The sequence below is a fragment of the Dermacentor albipictus genome, chromosome 2 (genome assembly GCF_038994185.2).
Source record: "Dermacentor albipictus isolate Rhodes 1998 colony chromosome 2, USDA_Dalb.pri_finalv2, whole genome shotgun sequence".
Lineage (NCBI taxonomy): Eukaryota > Metazoa > Arthropoda > Arachnida > Ixodida > Ixodidae > Dermacentor > Dermacentor albipictus.
In genome coordinates, this window is record NC_091822.1 from 3,400,919 (window position 1) to 3,427,358 (window position 26,440).

Consider the following 26,440-nt stretch of genomic DNA (forward strand, 5'->3'; position numbering starts at 1 on the left):
GTTGTAACATCAGGTGTACCCCAGGGTAGTGTGCTAGGCCCTCTTCTTTTCCTAATCTTTATAAATGATTTACCGAGCAACATTTTCTGCTGCATACGACTTTTTGCGGATGATTGCGTCATTTACAGAACAATTAACTGTAATAATGATCACCTAACTTTGCAAAATGACCTTTAGTTAATCAGTGGTGCGACCGTTGGCAAATGACACTTAACACATCTAAGTGCTGCGTTCTTTCCTTCACTCGTACGAAATCATATCCTAATTTCCCTTACAAAAGCTCCTCGTCGGAAGTTCCCCGTGACTCTACTTACAAATATCTTGGCGTTCATTTTTCTACTAACCTAGCCTGGAGCTTTCACATCGAGAAAATATGCGCTAAAGCTAACAGAACTTTAGAGTTTTTACGTCGTCATCTGCACCTCTCGCCATCTACCATCCGTCAACAGGCCTACCAAACTTTTGTACGCCCTCAACTTGAATGCGCTTCTTCGATCTGGTCTCCTCATCAACAATACCTAATAGATAAATTGGAATCCATCCAAAATCGTGCTGCCCGCTTTATAACTTCTAACTACAGTCGTCAATCTAGCATTACCCAAATTAAAAGCGATGTTCTCCTGCCGGACTTGGATTCCCGCCGCTCTGTTGCTCTCCTATGCCTGTTTCATAAATACTACTATAACTCATGGTCCAGCCGCCTGTCGCTTGAAACTCCTTCTCGCACATCTACTCGACTTCATAATCATCTCAGTTTCAGGCGCATTTTTGGCCGCACACAGTCATTCAATAACTATGCATTACCGCGCGTCATCGCACTATGGAATAGCCTTCCAAATAATATTGTCTCAATAAAAGATCCTGCAAAATTTCGTGAACGTTTGGAACTTCACATGTTCCTTTGACTTTGTTGTACGACTTTGTATTGTATTAGCCTTTGTATTGTTTTTGGACTTTGTTTTCCATTGTATTTCCTTGAATTTGTATGTATTTTTCCAATGTTTAACAGTGTTCCTTTTTTTCCAATGTACAAACTTATTTGTTTCTCTTACTATGCAGTTCCCTTTGCGTTAATTATTTGTCATTTTTCTGTAACCCCCCTACTCAATGCTCCTCCGAGCCTGTAGGGTAAACTGAATAAATAAATAAATAAATAAATAAATAAATGTAATGTCCCGCCAGGGACCCTTGAGGTTAAAATAATAAATAAATAAATCCCAATTAAAAGCATATCTCGTTTTCACAACACCTATGTGACTGTGATGACCTTAATATGGGGACAAAGGTTGGTGTACTCAAAAGGTTCTTACGGTTCTCTTAGGTGGAGCCTCCGAGAAACCAATTGAGGACAAAGCCGTTGGTTTCGAACACACACACAAACTTTTAATGGAACTAAATAAGGCTTTAAAATATATAGAAGAGAATAGAAAATATAAAATAAACGCTCAAATAGACATCATCGCAGAAAGAAACACACTTGGGGCTAGTATGGAGCTAACCAGCGCGCGAGTCCGGCAGGGACACACAACAGTCTCGACGCGGCGACAAGCTAACGAAAGGAGTGGCGCCGGTCTCACCAAATATCGTGGTGTAAGTTGAGTGACCGGGCGACCGGGGCTGGCCAGCTCTGGCTTGGAGAGGTAAAGCACGCGGCTTGGTGGCACGTGTAGACGGCGGCGGCGTTCTGGTCGGGCAGCTGGGTGTAGAGCGCGGGCCCGTAGCCCGACTGCTCTTGTCCTGCCCACGGGCGCAGTAGCTCGAACGCCGGCCTCGGGCAGCAGGCGGCACGACAGACGGGGGCGGCGTTCTGGCCGGGCAGATGGCGTAGAACTCGGGCCCGTAGCCCGACTGTTCTCGTCGTGCCCACGAGCACAGAAGCTCACCGGCCTTGAGCAGCTGGCGGCATGCTCGGGTAGACGGGCGACGCACAGGAACAGGCTGGCAGAAGGCCCCGGTCGGGTGAAGTCCTGGTGGCTCGGGTCCGGAACCCGACGGCCCGTCTTCAACACCCGCTCCGGTGGTTGACCTCCTCCTGGCATCGCTTCCTGGAACTCTCCTGGCGTCTCCCCTGCGTCTCCCGGCGTCTCCCCTTCTGCCAGCGCACCACGCTTTTTTATTCTCTCTGGCAGACTAGGCATTCTCCAATTAGCTGCCGGATGCCCCATGGTCTTTCCTAATTGGTTTGCTTTTCTTCTTTTAGTTGTTTTTCTTGCGCCGCGCGTTCACGTGCTGGACGCTCTTCGTCGTTGTCATTTTTTCTCCTTCCAGCACGGAATCCGCCTCGGCGCGCACACTCCTTGTCGTCTGCTCCTGACCGTCCCGATCACCGCACCATGTCGCGCACAAAACATCACAGTGACATTTAGGAGGCAGTGGTCCGAAAACGACACGGGCACAACACAATAACTGTGGCATCTCAGAATCATGTCCAGAAAGTGACTGCTAAATATACAAAAAATATTTCTTCATCATTTTTGTGTCCTATATTCTCGTAGTCACTTTCTACAGGTTCCATGCCTCACGACTTTAAGGTGGGTTAGGTCATTCGGATCTACAAGTCTGGTAATAAGAACACGCCGCAACATTATCTACCCGTCTACAACCCGACCCGTTTCATGGAACACGTCATCTAGTCCCTGATCATGAATCATTTGGACGCGAATCAATTTTTTTCATTTAGCACAGCATGGTTTCCGTAAGGGTTTCTCTACCGAAACGCAACTAACTCTGTTTCTGCACGACTTACATGTAAACCTTCACTGTAAGCAAGAAACTGATGCTATTTTTCTGGACTATGAAAAGGCCTTTGACAAAGTTTCTCACCGCCACTTACTACTAAAGCTTTCTTCTTTGAACTTACACAGTGACCTACTCAAATGACTCGGAGCATTCCTTACTGATCGCTACTAATTCGTTTCTGTTAATGACAAATCATCCACTCTTCTCCCTGTAAATTCTGGAGTCCCTCAGGGATCAGTTCTTGGTCCTCTTCTCTTTTTCATTTATATTAATGATTTACCCCAACGCGTATGTTGTAAGATACGAATTTTCGCCGATGACTGCGTGATTTCCCATCAAGTTTCTAATGCCCTTTATGAGCTGACAGTATTATTAAATAAATAAATAATAAAATTAAATAAGTTTCTAATGCTACTCACCAAAATACATTACAACAAAATCTTAAAGGGACACTAAAGGTTACCAGAAAGTCAAGTTAAAGTGGTAGAGCAATGTTCTAGAACGTCTAAGGCGTCAATATAATCGCGAACAGAGCTTTAGTAACCGAGAAATTGAGGTAAATGCATGACACGATTTGAGACCCCCCAGCGACATTTATTTATTTATTTATTTATTGATACTGCAATCCCCACCGGGATTTTAGCAGGGTGGGTTACAATACATGAGAAAATACAACATAATGGCAAACGAAATATATGTACATGCTTAGGTCACAATCAAGAAAGAATAAAAGAAAAATTAAGCAAAACATTTATCAAATGTGCAAATGAAATAGACGAACACTCAACGTATAAATCATTTAGACAGTCACTATAATATAACCAATTATGTTTCAGCCATCAAGAAGGGATGCGAAAGTTGACAAAGAGTCTGCTTGAACGATACAGCTGCTGAGATTATTCCAGTCTCTGACTGTTCGTGGAAAAAATGAATACTTGAAAGAATCATTATGAGAACGAAAAGGTGTTATTGTTAGTTCATGTCTTTGGCGTGTCGAATAACCGGAAGAAAATGTAATCCATTCGCTAACGTCGACTTTATAGTGCCCCTTAACTAATTGATATAAAAATTTTAGTCGCGATGAGCGGTTTCTATCGGATAACGGGATTAGGTTAGCGCGAGCTTGTAGTTCAGTGATTGAGCTACGTCGAAAGTTGTTATAAATGAACTGTACAGTTTTTTTGGGGGGCATTCTCTAGTTTCAGAATATTACCTTTTGTATAGGGGTCCCATATTATAGCAGCATAGTCTAAGACTGGGAGGACAATGGATGTGTATGCTAATCTTCTTACAGCAGGGGTAGCCAAAGTTAATGTTCTTCTTAAAAAGAATAACTTTCTATAAGCATTCGCTGTCCCGTAGTGAATATGTTTGTTCCACCTAAGATTGTTTGAAATCCATAGCCCAAGATATTTGTATTCAGACACTTCAGACAAAAGCACATTGTTAAAATTATACGGAAACGATAAGGGCCTCTTCTTACGAGTGATCCGCATGAAAACGGTCTTGTCGAAATTTATACTCATCTGCCACCGCTTACACCAAGAAGCAACACGCTGAAAATTATTGTTTAACAATGCCTGATCAGATTGATCATTAACCTCCGTATATAGAACACAATCGTCCGCGTATAATTTTATTTTGACAGAGATGCCTTCTACCATGTCGTTGACATACATAAGAAAAAGGAGTGGCCCTAGGACCGAGCCCTGCGGGACACCCGATTTTACTGGTAACTGGTTGGATTGATGTCCTTTGAATGCAACAAACTGATGGCGATTGTTCAAATACGCTGATATCCAATTAACAAGTTGAGAGTTTTTAAGCAGACTATTTAATTTAAATAACAATTTACTGTGTGATACTTTGTCGAAAGCTTTGGAGAATCCATAAAAATTGCATCAATTTGTTTTACGTTATTTACAGATACGGCAAAATCATGGATAGTAGCAACTAGCTGTGTACAAGTTGAGTACCCTTTCCGAAATCCATGCTGGCATTTTGTTAAGATGTTATGTGTATCTAAAAAATCCACGATATGTTTATGTATTATGTGCTCTAATAATTTGCAAGTGTTAGAGGTTAAAGATACGGGGCGGTAATTCTTTATAGACTGTTTGGCACCTTGTTTATGAAGTGGTGTTACTCGGGCTGTTCTCCAGTCATTCGGGAGCTGACCTTCTTCCAAGGAACGTAAAAACACAATGTACAAGTATTTCGAAACCCATTCGGCATACCTTTTTAGGAAAATGTTGGGTATATCGTCTGGGCCTGAACTTTTCTTTTCATCAAGTTTTAAAAGCATGTGGAATATACCCTGTTCGCTTATTGATACATCAGAAATAGGGGGCAAACAATTCTCAAACATAGGTAAGACACCATCATCACTAGTAAAAACTGAGTGGAAATGCTCATTAAATAAGTTAGCAATTTTTTCTTCATCATTCAAGTGAATGCCATCAACTTCAAAAACATCGCATTGGTAATGTTTCGGTGACACCTCCCGCCAAAATCTATCTGGAGACGCTGTGATGAATTTAGGCAATGATTCTTCATAGTAACGTTGTTTCTCAGTAGATAATTGGATCCGAAGTTTAGATGAAAGAGAGAGAAATTTCTGCCGTTGATCTGGTGAAGCACTGCTTGATTTTTTCATTTTATCTTTTAACCTCTTGAGCTGCCTTTTCAATCTCAGCGTCTCCCGAGAAATCCAGGGATTCTTTTTTCTTTTCTTAACAATAGTTGGTACATATTTTTCAATGCATTTATTAACAATACTCTTAAAGCGTTCCCATAGTTCCTGCACATCTACAATATTCTCTGAAAATGAATCTAAGCAAAACGAAAGCGTATCTATAATCGAAACATCATCAGCTCGGGAGAAATTGCGGAATCGGACAGCGCTGAAGCTGTCTTTCCAATTCATATTATCTATGGTTAGTAACACAGCCTCGTGATCCAATATACCGGGAAATACATCGCACTTAGTGCGACTACTTATGGTCCCACTTACAAAAAAGAGGTCCAGGATTGTTTCAGAATTACCCTGTATTCTAGAACAGGTATCCACTAACTGTAATAAATTAAAAGAAAAGACAATGTCCAGCATGGCCTCCCCTAAGTTATCGTTATCACTTTTGACCGACATCGTTTCCCAATCAATGCTTGGCAAGTTAAAATCTCCCGAGAGAATAATTCGGTCAGCGGGTTTCACATGCTCGCTCATGTATAGCTTCAAAGAATCCAAAACTTCAACACCAGAATTAGGAGGTCGGTACAGAGCAGCTATGACATATCGAATATTTTCATGGTAGGCCTTGCAAAATATGCATTCAACATCTGATAAATCAGGCATCTTTAAGAGCTTAATGTTATCCTTGAAAAGGATGGCTACACCTCCGCCCCTGCTACCTCTGTCTTTTCTGAATGCGCAATACCCAAGTGGAACGAACTCGCTATCATATATTTCTTCATTTAACCATGTCTCTGTCAATACAACGATATCTGGGTTATACGACAAAAGAATTCCCTCTAACTCTGAACGCTTGTTTATAATGCTCCTACAATTTACGTTAAGTATTCCTAAAGAGCCACGCCCGCGCTTAGTCTGTCAATTTTGAGAACTTGATTTCTTCAGCTTGTAACGGCATTTTTTTTCAGCATCCCAACCAAACAAAGTCCCGTTGATGCTCAACTTATCGTAATGCAGCTTTACTTTCATGTTTTTCTGCCTTTCTTCCTTAGAACTCTCCCATAAAAGCCTCCGTGTGTCACGTACTCGCTTAGAAAAGTCTTCAGATAGCGACAGTTCACTGCCCTTTAGTTTATGCGATGCTCTAAGCAGGGCATTCTTCTCTCGGTAGTCAAGAAATTTTAGAATCACTGGACGGGTTTTATTTTCGTCTTTTCTTCCGAGTCTATGACACCTTTCTATGCCTGTTACGTTAATGCCTAGTTTTTTACTAAAGACTTCATCTTTTACATTTCGTTCTAAGTCTTCTGAAGATTCAACTCTAGGTTCATGTAAGCCATAAATTATTAAGTTATTTCTCCTACTTCTGTTACTGTTACTCTCCTACTTCTGTTACTTCTGTTACTCCTACTTCTGTTACTTCTGTTATTCCGGTACTAAACCGATGACGAAAGGTCTCCCCGTAATTTATGTTACTAATACTCAACTACTCGTATTAAAAATATCATTTCATTCGATTATAAGACGGAAGAAAATGCTACTTGTCTACGTCTACTCGATTCTAACAAAAAATAAGATTTTGACGTTACCCTTCAGTAGTATGGGTGGTCGAAAGGTTTCGTTTTCGCTCGACTCTGCGCGCACGACTCTGCGCCGCGCACGCTTTGGAGTTTCAGTACTTTCGTTATCGCGTCGTGCTGTGAGGGTTCTGCTGGCTCGCGAAACTTTCATTTGGAACAAGCAGCGAGAATGCCACGTCCATGTGATGTCGTGGGAAGCCCTCGTTGCTTTCCCGCTCCGGAGAGCCGGTGTCGAGGCCGCCGTCGTAGTACGCAACGACGCCGGCAGTGCGAGCCCTCAGCAGCAGGTCGCGCTCGTCGGTGCTCAAATCGCTGAAGTTGAGCCCACCATCGCGAGCCAATCTGTCAGTGTCAGGGTCCATTGCGACGAGCGTCGAAGTTTGCGTCATAGAATGAAGTACCAGCTTATGGGCGTCTTGCGCTGGAGCTTGAGGTATAGTAGCGGCGCCTGGTGGCGGTGCGAGAAACGACATCTGGGTCGGCTGTGGCGAAGCACGTTTCTAGGCCGAGTTTTGCGTCGATTCGCACTTTTTTATGCCCTGTCGCGAGTGCGGAAAGGCTCGTCACTTCTCACAGACCACGCCGACCACGCTGCGAGCTCGCCGCAGCCTATAGTTTAACGAAAACGGACTTTCCGTGTGCCGTGGGACGTAATGTGGGACGTAATTAGTTTCTCCTTCCGCTAGCCACCATACTTCCGCTTTCGCTCTGCTGTCGGCTCTGTCTTGGCTCTGTTTCTGGCCGCGCGTTTGCGTTTTGCGCAGAAAAGCCGTAGCGCCGTCTGCGGACGCCGTTCTACTCACCGATGGCGCAACGTCACTATCAGACCATGATGTCAGTTCTCCTCGATCGGAGGGCGGGCGATTTGAACTGCGCTAGAGGTACGCGGACGCTTCAGAACGCATTTTCTCTTAAAATAAGTCTCTCCTTGCCACGAAACAAGCGTTTCGAGGTTTCTGTGATGGTATTTCAACAGTCCACGTTGACTTAATAGTAACCTTTAGTGTCCCTTTAACAACGTGCAGTCTTGGAGCGATGATTGGCTGATGACTCTTTATCCCAACAAATGTAAACATATTTCTTTTACCCGCCGCCGTAACCTTTTCCTGTCCTCTTGTACAATAGTAAACGTTCCCTTAGAATCAGTAGAATCATTTAGGTACTTGGGCGTCACCCTTTCTCGTGATCTCAGTTGGGGTACGCACATTTCCAACTTACTTTCATCAGCTAACCGAACTTTTGGCTTCATGAGACGATACTTGCGTGGCGCCCCGCAGAACGTGAAACTCCTAGCTTTCAAATCCCTTATCAGACCTACAGTTGAATACGCATCACCCATCTGGAATCCATATCAAGTCTATCAAGTTTACGAGCTCGAGTCCTTTCCAAACCGCGTCGTTAGATAAATCCATTCATCCTAATCATATGATGTAAGTGTATCTTCCTTAAAAGCAAAACCTGATCTACAGCCCCTTGCATGTCGCCGCGCTACTGCCAGTCTTTGCCTCTTTCATAAGTTCTTTTACAGTTCCTTATTTCACGAGTGATCTATCACACCACCCGCACGCATATCGCTACGAACTGGGCACCCATTACAAGTCTCACGCCCACGCTCTCACGCAACTACTTTTTCCTCGTCTTTCTTTCCCGCACAGCATCAGATTGGAACGCCCTTCCCCACCACGTAGCTGCAATCACTTGCCCGACATCGTTTCTCGGAAATGTGTCCTTGTTGGCTAATCAATAACCTGCTTTTTCACGCGTTATTATTTCTGTTTTTATGCACTTGCGAAAATGTAGCTTCCATGTACAATTTTTCTGTATACCCATGTTTATGTTTCCATTATCAACTGTACCCACCCCTTATGTAATACCCATAGCAAAGGGGTCTTTAAGGAAATAAAACTGAACTGAACTGAATATTCGATCCAGTCGTGAATGACTACTGCCCTGAAAACGAGTAAAAGTCACTTCACGCCCCCCTTCCAGACACTCGAAAACATCGTCAAGTTCATTTTCACCTACTAGTTTTGATAATACGCCACAGTTTCTGTCCCGCACACCGGCATTATTCGCTCGGTCTCTGGCATTCAACACACAATTAAAGTCCCCTAACAAAATAACGCCCTTATCACCACGGACATGATCAGAAAGGTTCGAAAAAAACAAGACACGCTCCTCCACTGAATTCGGAGCGTATACATAGACGTATATGAGGCGGAATTCAACATTACATATCAAAACGTCACAAAAAACAATCCTTCCAGATTCGCAGGAAAATGCACTTTGAATCTGTAGTCCAGGTAGCTTCTTCACAAACAGAATACACCCCCCGCACGTGCCTACCGCATGGCTAACCACCGCAAAATATCTGTGCGTAAATCGTCGCACCATGCTCCCGGTCTGCTGCTCTCCGTCATCCTTCGTCTCTTGGACGTAGTACGTCTATGTTGTGGGCAGTGACCAACCGTAGGACCTGAATTTGCCTACGATGAGCCGCCAACCCTCGCAAGTTCAATGTGGCAATAATAAGGGACGGTATTTCAGCCGTCTTTAACTAGCGAGAAACGCAGGCCCGGAGCATGGTGCTTACCGTTCACGACTAGCCCTCGGCTAGCCGCCTCCGGGACCTCCGGCTTGTTGATGTCGTTAGGCGAGGCCGCTTTGCCCACAGGCTTCTTTTCAGGTGGTACGTTAGGCTTTGGCTTGTAACCCATCCGCCTTTCATGTGGCGCCTTCGTCAGCGGCCCCGCGCTGGTGCTGATCGCCCCACCTTCCCTGTCCTTGGTCTCGTCGGGGCGGCGCTTGACTGGGGCACCGAGAGTCACAGTACGCTCACCGTCATTGACGTCCTTGACCTCCAGCGTTGCCGCCGTGTCCTCTGGGGTGCGCCACCTTTCCCGGCTTACCTCCTCCACCTTGCCGAAAGCCACGAACGCAGTCCCGACGTCCTCGTCGGCAATGCCATACAGCAGCCAGTGAAGCCTATGTAAGCTTCACCTGCTGGTCCTGCGGGTCCACGATGATGCACCGTCGTCCCTTCACTTGCAGTTCTTTGAGGGCCATAAGGCGTTTCGTCGCAGGGGCATCAGTCAGGGTCACCGCCCAGACGTGGTTTATCTGGTACACCCCTATGCATACCACGTCAGGCAGCAGTTCCATCGGCAGTAGGGCGTCTCTAAAATTTTCGACCTTTTATGGTCTGGCGCGTACATCACCATGAAAAAACACGGTGTTAAATGCCACTCGTCCTTTGGGCAGCTGAGGCAAAATTAACGGATAACCCTTATCGTCGTCGGCGATCCCGTTTCAGCTAGCAAAAGTGGCCGCTGTCGCAGCCCCGGAGGAGACCATGACCCTACGTTCCGAACAGCTCAGCTGCATAATGCCACTGGGGATTCAGTGCAGCAGAAACCTAAGTCAGCATATATCGGGTAAAAATGGAATTGGAATTGGCGTGCGTATGAGAGCTTCTTTCTTGAATGTGGAATATAAATAATATTCCCCAGGTGAGGCTCGAACTCACTTCCACGCCATGGCTCACGAGAACTGTCGGATAAGTACCGTGCGCTAACGAATTGCGCCACTGGAGATTGAGTGTAGCAGAAACCTAAGTGAGCATATATCGGGTAACAATAGAATGATAAATTGACTTGCCTATGCGGTCTTCTTTCTCGAATGTCGGATATAAAAGAATATTGCCGAGGTGAGGCTCGAACTCACAACCCCGGCATGGCTCACGAGAACTCTCTGATAAGTACCGTGCGCTAACGAATTGCGCCACTGGGGATTGAGTGTAGCAGAAACCTAAGTGAGCATATATCGGGTAACAATGCAATGATAAATTGGGGTGCGTATGATGACATTTTTCTCGAATATAAAAGAATATTTCCCAGGTGAGGCTCGAACTCACAACCCCGGCATGGCTCACGAGAACTGTCGTATAAGTACCGTGCGCTAACCAATTGCGCCACTGGGGATTTTTTTTTCTTTATTGTCGGTAATCAGCAGTACATCGGAAGGACAACATAATGAACATATATACACAGACAGATTAACTTCTCATCCGTTAAGAAAAATTAACAAGTAAAAGCCGCCTGTTATATGTGAGCTGGCGTAGTTTAAAATTCTTTAAGATTAGCCAGGGGTTCTTCCTGGCCATCCAAGGCGGAGGGCACTCATGTGTAGCAAGTACATCTAGAAAACGTGTTATTTGTTCTCGTAAGAAAACACGGGCTGTTCTTGCATCGGGATCGCAATAGAAGCCAGCCATGCGGGCTCACCATATACAGTAGAGGCCAGTTAACATTATCTGATCGAAAGGTGTTCCATCCTCGTCATCTATCGGTAGATACCTTATGCCATGTGGATCAAGAGGAAATTATTTCTTTATTGTTCGCTGTAGAACATCCCAAATGAACACTCCCGCCCAACAGTGTAAAAAAACATGGTCTATTGTTCCTGGTTGTTTGCATATGAAGCAATGTGAGCCCCATGGCATGTAAAAGCCCCTTTCTTCTAAAACATTGCAACTGGTAGTGTTCCTGTGTGTAGTTTGAAAAAGAAAGTTTTCATACCAGGCGGTACTTGCATTTGTTTAACACGTTTCAAAACATTCTCGCCTGGGCTTCGACTGTATATAGTTCGGCACCGATGTGGGGGAAAAAGGCTGTCCAATAGATCATTGCGCAGATTTTTTCTTGTGACCACAAACAAATATTCTTTGAAAACCGTACAGCAAGGAATTGAACACTCAGCACAATTTCCTTATAGAAACCGAACACTGCCCCCGGTAAACTTTGAGAGCTTATAATAAACTCTGGTCACAAATGCGCAAGTCTAAGCTTGCAAATCGATTGAAGAAATGGATCATCATTGTTCCTGAAGAAAAAGAACCGTCCGACTAATTGCCTCACAAATAGGTGGGCCAGCCCTATCCCTCCATCTTTCACCCGTCTGAACAGATTGTTGCGGCTGCATCTCTCCCATCCAGAACCCCACACAAACGCGGGAAAAAACTCTGTGCAATTTCTGTACATTGGCTCTGTTACAAAAAATGAATTGCATAACGTACCCTAGCTTAGCTACGAAAAACAAGTTGCACACAGTAGCCCTTGCAAATACTGAAAGGTGTTTGGCTTTCCACGCCTCAGCCTTCTCTTTAACCCTTTTATCTCGCACTGCCAGTATTCGTCGCTCTGTTTATAAGCTTCAAGTGGTACACCCAGGTATTTTGCTGGCGTTGTCGACCACGTGACATTCGCAAAGATCGCGGGGGTCTTAGGCCACTCCCCAATGCAAATACCGTGGCACTTGCTCCAGTTTACTCTACTTCCACTGATTTCGCCAAATTTTTTAACATCTGTCCTTTGCAAAACACTCTCCTTGTCTGTGCAACACACGGCTACGTCATCAGCATAGGCCAGAAGTTCTGATGCTTGCATCGTAAACCCATGAATACATTTGCTCTCAATCACTGCCAAACAAAGAGTCTCTAGATAAATACAGAACAGGAGTGGGCTGGCTGGGCAGCCGTGACGCACGGAACGTTGAATGCTGATGGGGGCCCCCAGTGACTTGTTAATTATAAGCTTAGTACTGCCGTTCCGGTACGCCGTGGCCACTCCGTCAGTAATTATGGACCAGACATTTATATGCTTTAGAATGGCAATTAAAATAACATGAGCAACACAATCAAAAGCTTTCTCCAAATCAAGTTGGAGAATAGCAACTCGCGACCTTAATGCGTCACAACATTCTAGAATTGATCTCATAATGTGTATGTTTGTGCTAATAGTACGTCCTTTGATGCCGCATGTTTGGTGACTACCTACTATGGTTTCCATTACTGATTGTAACCTGCCAGTGATGACCTTCATGAATACTTTGTAATCATTGTTGGTAAGTGATATTGCTCTGCATGACGTTACATGTTTTAGTTTCGTAGGCTTGTCGGTCTTAGGGATGAGCACGGTGTGTGCTTCCCCGAAAGAATATGGCAATGAGTTTGCTTCATATGCTTCGTTAAAGACGTCAGCGAGAAGAGGCGACAAGTCTGATTTAAACTGTTCATAAAAAGCGGCGCAAAGGCCATCCGGATCCGGCGATTTTCAGTTTTTAAATTATAAATTGCTTTTCCACTTCATGTGCTCATATCGGTGCCTCTAGTTTGTTCTTCGTGTCATCGCTGACTTGCGGCATGCGTCCCAAAAACGTGGCTCTAAAGACATCTACGTCAACAGGACTCGATGCAAAAAGCTGTGGAAAGTGCTGGAAAAACACTTGTGCTATGTCCTCACAGTCGGTTATTTCGTGATTATCTACTTCAAGTAAATCTACGTGGTTACGCCGTGCGTGCCTCTTTCCAAGACCGAGCGCACGTTTAGTTGGAGCCTGATCTGCTGTGAGTGCCTCTGCCCTTGCGCGTATAATCGCTCCCCGATATCGCTCTTCATCGCATAGCTCCAATTTCGATTTGATGCTACGCAGATCGTCTTTGTATGCGCCCGGTTGGCTGCACTCTAAGGCCGCTAACTTTTCCAACACCGCCCTTAGTTCTTTCTCTTTAACTGTTTCATCGTACTTTATTTTGCAGGAGCAATCGATGGCGGCTGGTTTAATTCGTTGTTTAACACTTTCCCACCTTTCGGTGACTCGCGACACGTTATTTCCCACTTCTTTCAAATATTCCTGTGGTTTGCTTAGAAAAAGCTCGTCAGTTAACAATTTGGAATTCATTTTCCACATCTCCCACATGAAAGTGTGGTGTATTGCTTTGCGTCCAACATACATCTTGACCAAACAGTGGTAAGTGAATGAAAGAGGCATGACACCGTAGCTGTTACACAGGGCTATCACGTCTAGTGACACGTACATTCTGACTAGACGAGCGTGACTATTGCCCTGGAAGTGTGTGTAATGAACCTCGCGTGTTCCAACCAGGCAGTCAGCCACGTCCTCTAGGTCGAAATCGGCTAATAATTCAGTAAGGACATGGCAGCTTTTGTCATTTGTTCTTCGGCCTGTTCTGTCCCGATCTCGGAGTACACAATTAAAATCACCCAGAATTGTCACTTTTCTGTTCATGCAAATGTCCGTCCTTAACGATAAAAAAACAGAGTGCGCCCTTGACAAACATTAGGTGCATAGATACACAGAACACGCCACGAATCATTACCAACACTAAAGTCAACGTACACTCACCTGCCTGAAGGGCATGAGAAATAATTTTCGATAGATAAGCCGGGAAGCTTCCTAATAAATAAGATAACACCCACCGACGCACCTTTAGCATGGCTCACTACCGCGTAGTACAAAGACGTAAACCTTAGCACCATGCCCCGGGTCTCCTCCTCCCCTTCTATCTTTGTCTCTTGCACGGCCAGAACGTCGAGGTCGCGGTCCACCATCCTCCGGTACACTTGGCCTTGTTTACGCTTGGCGGCCAGACCTCTCACGTTTAGCGTGCCTAAGCTAAGCGTTGGGTTGGTTGCCATTGCTAATACAAGAAGGTAAAGATCCCGGAGCACGGTGCTCACCACAGCGTCTAGCCAGCGGCTAGACGCCTCCGGGACCTACCGGTGGTCTGGTGTGGTCCGCCGACGGCTGTGGCTTGTCGCCGGCCTTCCTATCCCGATGAATGTTTGGAGGGGGCTTGAAGCTGCTCCTTCTCGTCAAAGTTGTCTTTGCAGGTGGCCCGTCGGCATGGTTCTTTGCAGCTGTTTTCCCGTAGGTAGCGTCTAGCGGCCTCTTAAAGATAGCGTTGCCGCTCGTAACCATAGGGTCGCTGGTTGGCGGCGGATCCCCACCTTCTGTCTCGCATGCGGCTTCATCAACTACAAGGCAGTTTTCCTCACTTTTCTCCCGCTCTTTTGCAGGACCCGTTGTCGTCCCATCTTTCTTTTTGAGGGTAACAAATACATCTGTATCTTTCACTGCCTTCGATGTCGCCTCTGCATTGCTGGCGCTCTCCTTGTCACCAGCCCCCTTGGCAGCGTCCACGGCTTCTGCAGCGTCCATCCTCATCTGCGCGACGACCTCGTTCGCTGGTGGCCCCACAGCTGCAGCGTACGTGCGCACACACTGATCTTCAAAGTGTCCAAAGCTGCGACATCAAGCGCAACGCGGTTCCTTGCACTCGCGACGGACGTATCCGACACCCTTCCATCGTAGGCACTGCATCGGCCGTCCAGGCGCTACGACAAGGGCCAGTTCACTGGCAACTCGGATTTGGTGCGGGAGGTCATCAACTTTGATCCCGCTCTTCAACTTGAACAGAACGGTCCGCGACGATGAGTCCTTGTCGCCCACGCCTCTGAGACGCCATCGTTCTCTCGTCACTTCCACGACCTTGCCAAAGGCCGCTAGCGCTGCCTTTATATCTTCGTCCGCCACCCAATAAAGCAGCCAATGAAGGCGGAGGTGGTCTTGAGGGTCGACGATAACGCAGCGACGCCCCTTCACGTTGAGCTCTTTCAATGCCAGTATCCTTTTCATTGCCTCGTCACTCGAGAAGGTGACTGCCCATTCGTGATTGATCTGGTAGTCTCCGAGGGCCATGACCTCCTGCACCAATCCAGTCGGGGCGAGCGCATCCCGAAAGTCTTCCACCCAATAGGGCCTTGCTCGCATGTCGCCATGCAAAAACACGGTGTTTTTCACGACAGGTCCTTTGGGCAGTGGTGGCAAAATAAACTGGTAGCTCGGTTCCTCGTTACCGTCCATAAGCCTGTTACCGCGGCCGGTGGCCGAAAAAGCCGCTCCTTCGGAGCCCATGATCCACACGTCCATACAGCTCGGCTGCTGGAAGCAGAATCTTGCGCCACTGGGAATTGAGTGTAGCAGAAACCTAAGTGAGCATATATCGGGTAACAATGGATTCTGCTTCCGGCCACCGAGCGTGGCGGACGCATGATGACGGGCTCCGTTAGAGCGGCTTCAGTGGCCTTTTCTGGCCGCGGAAACAGGACGACGGAACAGGAGGGCACCTACCAAGTTGTTCTGGCAGGTCTGCCAACAGGTCGTTATGTTTTAAATGCAGTTTTTTTGCACGCTGACATTACGGCGCGACCGTACCGGATTGAAGATTTCCGTGACGCATTGGCACCGCATTCGCTTCTTCCGGATGTTATCGCCCTGGGGGCGTATCGCATGAGCCATGTCTGGGCTATCACTTTCAAGGAAGCGGACGCGGTGAAGATCTCGAGCATCGGGGAGCTGCGTGTAAAAAACCGGTGCTGCCTCGTGATTGACCCGGCGAACCAGGACGTTCGACTGAAGCTCCACTAGCTTCTACACAATGTGCCTGATGAGGACGTGCGTGTCGCCTTTGCGCCCTATCGAAAAGTTACCGAAGTAGGCCGCGAGTGCTGGCGTGTGCAATGTATGACAGAGAAGGGCTCAACTACCCGGCTCGTCACCCTCAAGTTGAAAGTGGGCGTGAAGTTGGATGACTTGCCGCACCAGCTGAGCGTTGGCGGTGAGTTGGCGCTTGTTGTGGTACCAGGTCGACACCCGCTGTGCCTTAGGTGTCGTGGTACGGGCCACATCCGCAAAGAATGTCGAGACCCGCGTTGCGGAATCTGCCAACGCTATGGGCGCGAAGAACACCAGTGTACTCGCACTTACGCGAGCATTGCAGGCCCCGGAACCAGCGAGGACTCGGCCGAGATGCTGATGGACGAGACGGATGCGGAGGAAGCAGCCTGTGCAGGTGGACAACCACAGCGCGATACTCAGCCATCGTTCACGACTCTGGTGAAGCAGAAGGCGGGGCCCTCCCGCAGATGGTAGTGTACAGGCGCAGCATAAGCCTGAACAGGACGACGTTGACAAGGTGAATGAGGCGGCGAAAGCCGCGGTCGTCGAAGAAAGTAACGTGGAGACCCCCGGCATTGATACCATGGAGACGAACCAGGAAGCGGTGAGCACCATGGCTGGGAAACGTCCGCATGAAGAAAGCGTCGACGTGAAGCTGCACCTGGTGGTTGCGGTGATGAGCCTCCCCCGAAGACAGGGGGATTGAGACGCTCGACTTTAAAACCGCGACCGAACCTTCCAGCCGACACGCGGAAGGCGGGGAAACCGCCTCCGAAGTAGCACATAGTCCTGGCCGGTGTCATCGCCGGTTGTGCTGGTCGACCGTAGTCAAGAGGTCCTGGCAGTCATGAGGAAGGCTACGTCAACCATGAAGGTAGGCACCATGCGGATAGAGGCGTTTCTTCTTCTAAGACATGGCTTTTAATCTTATTTCTCCACTTCGAGTTGCGACCTTGAATGTCAGAGGGCTGGGAGCAAGAAAGCGACAATACCAGCTTAATCGCCTTCTTCTGGATAACGATATTGATATAATTGCTATACAAGAGTCAAAAATAGAGAGCCAAGAGCACACTGACCGCATGGTGTCTTCCTTTCAAGCAAACTTTCATGTGTGCGTTTGTCATTCTGTTGGGACGTCGGTTGGGTGCCTTGTATTCATCCGTAACACGTTAAGAGTGAACGTAGAGTCTGTATTTGCATGCCCAAGTGGTCGCCTTTTGATTGCTGATTTCACATTTTCGAATTTATGGTGGCGAATGGTTTGTGTGTATGCTCCTAATGTAGAAAGCGAGCGTAAAAGTTTCTTTGATTCCCTTGAGCCATGGTTGAAAGGCGACAAGTTTTTGCTACTGGGAGAATTCAACTGTGTGTGTGCCACAGTTGACAGAGTGAAGTGTAGGCCACTGAGAGACAAGAGCTCTGAGGTTTTGAATACTTTTGTGCATGAGTATGGTCTCAAGGATGTTGGCAATGTGTTTTCCAGTGGGACCCACCCTGAATACACGCACTTTCAGTGGGAGAGCCATGCGAGACTAGACAGGATGCATGTATCGGTCGAACTTACGCCGCTATGCTCAAGTTATGACGTTAAACCTGTGTCTTTCAGTGATTATTGCCTCGTGAGCATGACTTTAGGAATGAAGGGCAGGAAATCGTGCTTTAACTGCCACTTATAGAAACTGAACACAAAGCTTTTGGAGGATGAAGGGTTCATTATGCAAGTAAAGACCAAGCTAGACAAACTGCTAGACGCGCAGCCAGCTAGTTTTGCAACTGAATGGGAGGAGTCCAAAGAGTGGGTAAAAATGAAAGCAATAGAAAAGAGCAGCGTGGCTCGTTATAAAGAGGAAGAAAAAGAAAAAGAAATGAACGGGCAACTTGAATGGATGCTGAGCGTGGAAAGTAGCGCACCGGGAACTTTCACGAAAGAAATACGGGAAGTAAAATGCCAGCTCGAAAGAATTGACGCTAACAGGTATAGGGCCGCCGTCATACACGCAAGGTCTGAAAAATTGTGGGCTGGCGAAACGCCGACAAAACGAGCACTATCAGACGAGAAAAGATACGCTTGCCAGAAAGAAATTACGAGCATCCGATATGACGGCTGGACTTCGGAAGATCCGAGAGGCATTCAGAGCCCTATAGCCAAACATTTCACAGAACTTCTAGCAATAAGCTCGACACCATAGAAGGCTTCCATGTAGACTTTTTGAGGTTGTTGCCAAGACTGGATGATGAAATTAAGGAACGTCTTGAACTGCCTATAACTTCACAGGAGATATAAAATGCAATAGACGACCTACCATCTGGGAAAGCTCTTGGGCCAGATGGGCTAAGTGTGGCCTTTTATAAAACCTTTAACCTTTCTGTTGCACAGTGCATGCTCCATGTGATAAGTGAGGCTTACGAACGCAAACAGGTTCCATTGTCTTTCAATACGTCCCACATCGTTCTAATCCCAAAGACTGATTATCCGGAAGAACGACTGTCGGTGGGGTCATATCGACCGATTAATCTTACCAACGTCGACTACAAAGTATTTCTGAAGGTTCTAGCAAAAAGACTGCAGTCTGTGATCACGAAATTGGTAGGGTCCCACCAGACATGTGGAAATAAAGGTCGTAGCATTGCCACAAATATACATGTCACACGCAACGTATTAGAGTGTGTCGATGCAGTTGGCGGTCAGATAGCAATGATGCAGCTCGACTTCGCAAAAGCCTTTGACCACGTCTCTCATGAAATTCGTTTTTCCATCCTGGAACATTCCAAACTATGTGACGTTGTAGTAGAGGGCGTAAAAATGGCCTACAAGAACTGTACGACCCGCATTATAGTCAATGGCGATCTCACTGACAAAATTGCAGTACGTTCTTCAGTAAGACAAGGATGCACGCTTTCCCCCTTGCTGTTTGCAGTGTATTTAGAGCCACTATGCCTGGCAATTATCCACTCTGACCGAATTTCAGGTTACAGACTGCAGTCATCACACGTGAAAGTACTCGCGTATGCTGACGATATAGCGGTGTTTTGCGCTGATAGACAGAGCATCTGGGAAGTCACGAGTGAGGTCGAAGAATGCTGCGCTCAGACTGGAAGTCAGATCAATTGGGGAAAAAGTTCCGGTTTTTGGCATGGCGAATGGGACGTAACACCGGGTTGTTTTTCTCGGCTTCAATGGTCCACCTTGCCAATGTGGTATCTCGGAGTACCTTTGGATTGTTATCGAGATCCCAGCTCGTACTGGAAAGAAGAAACATCGAGAATGAAAGAGAAAGCGGTCGCGTGGCGAGGAAGACAGCTATCAATGTTTTCCCGTGCTTCTATCTGTAATGTCTTTATTATTTTGAAGCTCTGGTATGTCATGAATGTGCTGCGTGCGACACGAACAGCTATACAAAAAATGCATCGTGTTTTTGCTGTTTTTATTTGGGCGTCCACCTGGGAAAGAACCAGCCGAACTAACCTCTTTGTTTCCGTTAAAAGCGGAGGGCTTGGCCTGGCGCATCTTTTTTTGCGACAAGTGGTCTCGCAATTTATGTTTTTACGTGATCAAAGTGATCCCTTTCTAAGAACTGTTATGCAAGTGCGCCTACAGAGACTGCTCCCTGGAAGGGTAGTCTCCTGTGATAACATGTGTGGTGCTGCGACAGGATACTTGCGCGACATTGTTCTTTCGTGCAAGATGTTAGAAGCACGTTTCAGCCCTGAATACCTATGCAATGTTAATAAGAAAAAGCTGTACAAAGCGCTAGTTGACGTGATGTTGCCGGTGCCCATTTATCGGACACCACACTTTGGAGGCCCAGGGCAAGATATTTTTAAAGGAGTTAAGAGCATGCCCGTTAGACCTGTGGTCAAAACCGTTTTTCTTAAACTGCATTCTGGTACGCTGCCTGGTAAAACCTGGCTGCATGATAAAGGGCTATTCGTGCCATGGACAACAAACTGCCTGTTATGCAGGAAGCCCGAAACAGTGGAACATGTTTTCCTAGAATGCTGGGATCCAATTTTTTATTGGGATGTCCTTCAGAGGACGATTAAAAAGGAACTCCCTTTAAATCCTTACGGCATCCGGTACTTACCAGATGAAAGTGAAGAAGTGCCCTATGATTTAATTATGCTTCTTGGCCTCCACAGTTTGCGGAAAACGTGAATGCAGGTGCGACATGCAGACATAAATACTAGTTCCACACGTGAAAACTTCATCGAAAGTGTTGTTTATCTTCGAGAATGTTTCAGGGTTCAGACTGATCTACCAGAGTGGATATCACTGCTTGATAATTTAGCACAAATGAAAAGATTTTAGCACCACTCGCCTCAGCCCAAGCATGGCTGATGTGTTTTATCATATGTTACTTTGTGTTATACGTCCACGACGGCAATAAAGAAAAAAAATATCGGGTAACAATGGAATGACAAATTGGCGTGCCTGTGTGGTCATCTTTCTCGAATGTCGGATATAAAAGAATATTGCCGAGGTGGGGCTCGAACTCACAACCCCGGCATGGCTCACGAGAACTGTCGGATAAGTACCGTGCGCTAACGAATTTCGCCACTGTAGATTGAGTGTAGCAGAAACCTAAGTGAGCTTATATCGGGTAACAATGCAATGATAAATTGGCGTGCGTATGAGGACTTTTTTTCTCGAATACAAAAGAATATTCCCCAGGTGAGGCTCGAACTCACAGCCCCGGCATGGCTCACGAGAACTGTCGTATAAGTACCGTGCGCTAACCAATTTCTTTTTTTTTCTTTATTGCCGGATTTCTCCTCGTACAATGGGCAGGAATTCTTCTCGGAATTCGACCTACATACACATCAGTTGCATTAAAAACGAGACTCGTACTTTGTCTCGTGTTGTTAGGTTAGTAGGGCTCTTGTCTTAGCAACTTATCAAACACAGGTAGCCATTCTCGAGGATCGGAAAGTGTCCTGTAGATGTCGTGGACGTACATGATAGCCTCTCTGAAGTACACTTTTGACGGTTGTGATTTAACATTCTCGTGTCTTACATTCATTCGCGTCTTCCATACAGTGTCCGACGCGGCGTCACTTTAATTCCGGCTGCAGAGTTCTACTTTAGTCTTTAGATTTGTCCTGTTGCTCTCCTTTCCTTTTTCCTTTATCCTCCCCTCCTTCCTATCTTGCATTTCTGTGTTGCTGTCGCCTCCCTTCAGAAGAGTAGGCAGGCGTTGTGCCCCTTCCGGTGGCAGTTGCCAGCCTGCTCCTCGCTTTCCCTTTCCTGTTACCTGTGTATATGCGTTCAAAACAAATAATAATAATAATAATACACTGTGCATTGTCAACAACATCAGAAGATCACACGGCATGTCCCCTGTCTGATCAAACGGCAGGAATCAAATCCCGTGAGGTGTGAGTGGAAGTTGCTTTTTGAGTGTCCTTCGTAACATGTCCCACAGAAAACAGAGTCTGAACAGTCCAAAAATACGTGCTCGATGGCTTCGGGCTTATTGCATATTGTACAGTTAGTACTCCAAGGGACAAAAATACCTTTTTTCTTTAAGCCAAGGTTTCACGGGGAGCGTGCCAGTGGGAAGAAAGAAGAAAAACGTCTTGGTCGACGCTCTAACAGGCATCTTCTTAACGCGACTCAAAACACTACGTTCTCGTCCTAGTACATATAATGAACGATATATAGGCACAGGCACATCACATCAAGCAAGTCTCTGTACATTTTTTTCTTTGTTACATCCGAGAGATATTCAATCAAAAAGTGGCTTTCCAAAAAATGAAAAGCATCAACGACTTCTTTCATAAACCCTTTCAATGGAACATGATTAGTAAAGTACGATGCCACTATGTATTCGGGTAATGCCTGGCTCAAAAACATTTGACAAATACTCTGCAGGAAAGCATCGTTCTGTTCCCTCAAGAAAAATAACCGTGTAACAACTTGTTTAAGAAATAAATGCGATAAGCCTAGCCCTCCGTTTTTTACCAACTGAAACAAGTTCAGACGATTAGTACGCTCCCAGTTCGACTCCCAGATAAAAACAGCAAACAGTCTGTGTAACTTACGCGCAGAGATCTTTGCCATGCAAAGCACCTGCATCATGTAGAAAACTTGTGTTACGATGAACATATTACACACAGTTGCACGTGTAAAGATTGAGAAATCGCGTCCGCCCCATTTTGTTGTTTGGGATTTAACTCGGTCAATTTCATCCGCCCATTGGTCTTTGTTTCCGTGATAGTGTTCCAAAGGAATGCCAAGGTATTTGTCCGGCGTATGAGTAAACATTATACCTTCGAATTGTGTCGGCCTCTCGTCCCATTCGCCGTGCAAGAATCCGAGGCATTTTTGCCAACTAATGGCGCTTCCAGTTAGGATGCAACATGTTTTTGCTTCCTTAATGGCACTTTCGATGCTTTCTTGAGTCCGGCAGAAGATTGCGATGTCGTCTGCGTACGAGAGGATTTTAATTTCGTGCGTTAAGAAGCCACAGGCGCATATCGTTTTGTTGTTCAGAATTTTTATACAGAATGGTTCAAGATATATGGCGAATAGCAGGCTTGAGGCTAGGCATCCTTGGCGCACACTAGACCTTACTGGGATGCCTTCGCTAAGCTTTTTGTTAATGATAAGCTTAGTAGTACAGTTTTTATGTGCCATTTTAACGCCTTCACTTATTACGCTGCCTACGTTAACTTGTTCTAGCGCTGCGAACAGAATGTCATGTGCGACCTTGCCGAAAGCTTTCTCTAGATCTAGTTGAAGCATTGCTATCTTTCCGAAAAAAGCGCCACGACCTTTTAGTATGCTTCTCTGGTGGTATGTATGCTTGTGAATATGCTTCTTCCTTGGATTCCGCATGTTTGATGTGGGCCAACTATAGCTGTAATTATTGACTGGAGTCTGCTTGCTTCTACTTTCATAAAGATCTTATAATCTAAATTTGTCAAACTTTTGGGCCGATAAGACTCTACTGACTGCAATTTGGAAGGTTCATCGGTTTTGGGAATTAGAACTACGTGACTTAGTTTGAACGATGGAGGCATTTGTTTACTATCGTAGGCTTCTGGTATAACATGGTATAGTATTTCTGCTACTTCATTCTTAAAAACTTTATAGAACGCTGATCCGAGGCCATCTGGCCCAGCTGTCTTCCCTTTGCCCAAATCTTCAATTGCTTGTTTGATTTCATCTCTAGTAATTTGCCTTTCAAGCTCTAGTTTAATATCCTCGTCAAGCCTTGGCATTTGCTTAACATAGTCGTTTGTAAATATATCATTTACTTGCACTTCGTTGCCGAGCAAACTACGGTCATCATCATCATCAGCCTGGTTACGCCCACTGCAGGGCAAAGGCCTCTCCCATATTTCTCCAACAACCCCGGTCATGTACTAATTGTGGCCATGCCGTCCCTGCAAACTTCTTAATCTCATCCGCCCACCTAACTTTCTGCCGTCCCCTGCTACGCTTCCCTTCCCTTGGAATCCAGTTCGTAACCCTTAATGACCATCGGTTATCTTCCCTCCTCATTACATGTCCTGCCCATGCCCATTTCTTTTTCTTTATTTCAACTCAGATGTCATTAACTCGCGTTTGTTCCCTCACCCAATCTGCTCTTTTCTTATCCGTTAACGTTACACCTATCATTCTTCTTTCCATTGTCGTCCTCAGTTTGAGTAGAAGCCTTTTCGTAAGCCTCCAGGTTTCTGCCCCGTAGGTGAGTACTGGTAAGACACAGCTATTATACACTTTTCTCTTGAGGGATAATGGCAACCTGCTGTTCATGATCTGAGAATGCCTGCCAAACGCACCCCAGCCCATTCTTATTCTTCTGATTATTTCTGTCTCATGATCCGGATCCGCAGTCACTACCTGCCCTAAGTAGATGTATTCCCTCACGACTTCCAGTGCCTCGCTGCCTATTGTAAACTGCTCTTCTCTTCCGAGACTGTTAAACATTACTTTAGTTTTCTGCAGATTAATTTTTAGACCCACTCTTCTGCTTTGCCTCTCCAGGTCAGTGAGCATGCATTGCAGTTGGTCCCCTGAGTTACTAAGCAAGGCAATATCATCAGCGAATCGCAAGTTACTAAGGTATTCTCCATTAACTTTTATCCCCATTTCTTCCCAATCCAGGTCTCTGAATACCTCCTGTAAACACGCTGTGAATAGCATTGGAGAGATCGTATCTCCCTGCCTGACGCCTTTCTTTATTGGGATTTTGTTGCTTTCTTTATGGAGGACTATGGTGGCTGTGGAGCCGCTATAGATATTTTTCAGTATTTTTACATATGGCTCGTCTACACCCTGATTCCGTAATGCCTCCATGACTGCTGAGGTTTCGACAGAATCAAATGCTTTCTCGTAATCAATGAAAGCTATATATAAGGGTTGGTTATATTCCACACATTTCTCTATCACCTGATTGATAGTGTGAATATGATCTATTGTTGAGTAGCCTTTACGGAAACCTGCCTGGTCCTTTGCTTGACAGAAGTCTAAGGTGTTCCTGATTCTATTTGCGATTACCTTAGTAAATAGTTTGTAGGCAACGGACAGTAAGCTGATTGGTCTATAATTTTTCAAGTCTTTGGCGTCCCCTTTCTTATGGATTAGGATTATGTTAGCATTTTTCCAAGATTCCGGTACGCTCGACGTTATGAGGCATTGCGTATACAGGGTGGCCAGTTTCTCTAAAACAATCTGCCCACCATCCTTCAACAAATCTGCTGTTACCTGATCCTCCCCAGCTGCCTTCCCCCTTTGCATATCTCCCAAGGCTTTCTTTACTTCTTCCGGCGTTACCTGTGGGATTTCGAATTCCTCTAGACTATTTTCTCTTCAATTATCGTCGTGGGTGGCACTGGTACTGTACAAATCTCTATAGAACTCCTCAGCCACTTGTACTATCTCATCCATATTAGTAATGATATTGCCGGCTTTGTCTCTTAACGCATACATCTGATTCTTGCCAATTCCTAGTTTCTTCTTCACTGTTTTTAGGCTTCCTCCGTTCCTGAGAGCATGTTCAATTCTAGCCATATTATACTTCCTTATGTCAGCTGTCTTACGCTTGTTGATTAACTTCGAAAGTTCTGCCAGTTCTATTCTAGCTGCAGGGTTAGAGGCTTTCATACATTGGCGTTTCTTGATCAGATCTTTCGTCTCCTGCGATAGTTTACTGGTATCCTGCCTAATGGAGTTACCACCAACTTCCACTGCACACTCCTTAATGATGTCCACAAGATTGTCGTTCATTGCTTCAACACTAAGGTCCTCTTCCTGAGTTAAAGCCGAATACCTGTTCTGTAACTTGATCTGGAATTGCTCTATTTTCCCTCTTACCGCTAACTCATTGATCGGCTTCTTATGTACCAGTTTCTTCCGTTCCCTTCTCAGGTCTAGGCTAATTCGAGTTCTTACCATCCTGTGGTCACTGCAGCGCACCTTGCCGAGCACGTCCACATCTTTTATGATGCCAGGGTTAGCGCAGAGTACGAGGTCTATTTCATTTCTAGTCTCGCCGTTCGGGCCCCTCCACGTCCACTTTCGGCTATCCCGTTTGCGGAAGAAGGTATTCATTATCCTCATATTATTCTGTTCCGCAAACTCTACCAATAACTCCCCCCTGATATTCCTCGTGCCTATGCCATATTCCCCCACTGCCTTGTCTCCAGCCTGCTTCTTGCCTACCTTGGCATTAAAGTCACCCATTAATAGTGTATTTAGTTTTCACTCTACCCATCGCCGATTCCACGTCTTCATAGAAGTTTTCGACTTCCTGGTCATCATGACTTGATGTAGGGGCGTAGACCTGTAAAATCTTCATTTTGTACCTCTTATTAAGTTTCACAACAAGACCTGCCACCCTCTCGTTAATGCTATAGAATTCCTGTATGTTACCAGCTATATTCTTATTAATCAGGAATCCGACGCCTAGTTCCCTTCTCTCTTCTAAGCCCCGGTAGCACAGGACGTGCCCGCTTTTTAGCACTGTATATGCTTCTTTTGGCCTCCTAACTTCGCTGAGCCCTATTATATCCCATTTACTGCCCTCTAATTCCTCCAATAGCACTGCTAGACTCGCCTCACTAGATAACGTTCTAGCGTTAAACGTTGCCAGGTTCATATTCC

General features: G+C 45.8%; 1 protein-coding gene and 1 non-coding gene across 2 annotated transcripts in view; one reads left to right on the plus strand and one right to left on the minus strand.

Annotated features, from left to right (window-relative positions):
* LOC135921120 (4-pyridoxate dehydrogenase-like) overlaps positions 1-26,440 on the plus strand; it is a 337,516-nt gene that overhangs the window by 273,738 nt on the left and 37,338 nt on the right. The gene's annotated exons all lie outside the window — the stretch shown is intronic.
* Positions 10,900-10,991, minus strand: TRNAI-UAU (transfer RNA isoleucine (anticodon UAU)). The gene is given in 2 exon segments: positions 10,900-10,935; positions 10,954-10,991. It is a non-coding gene; the product is annotated as a tRNA-Ile (tRNA).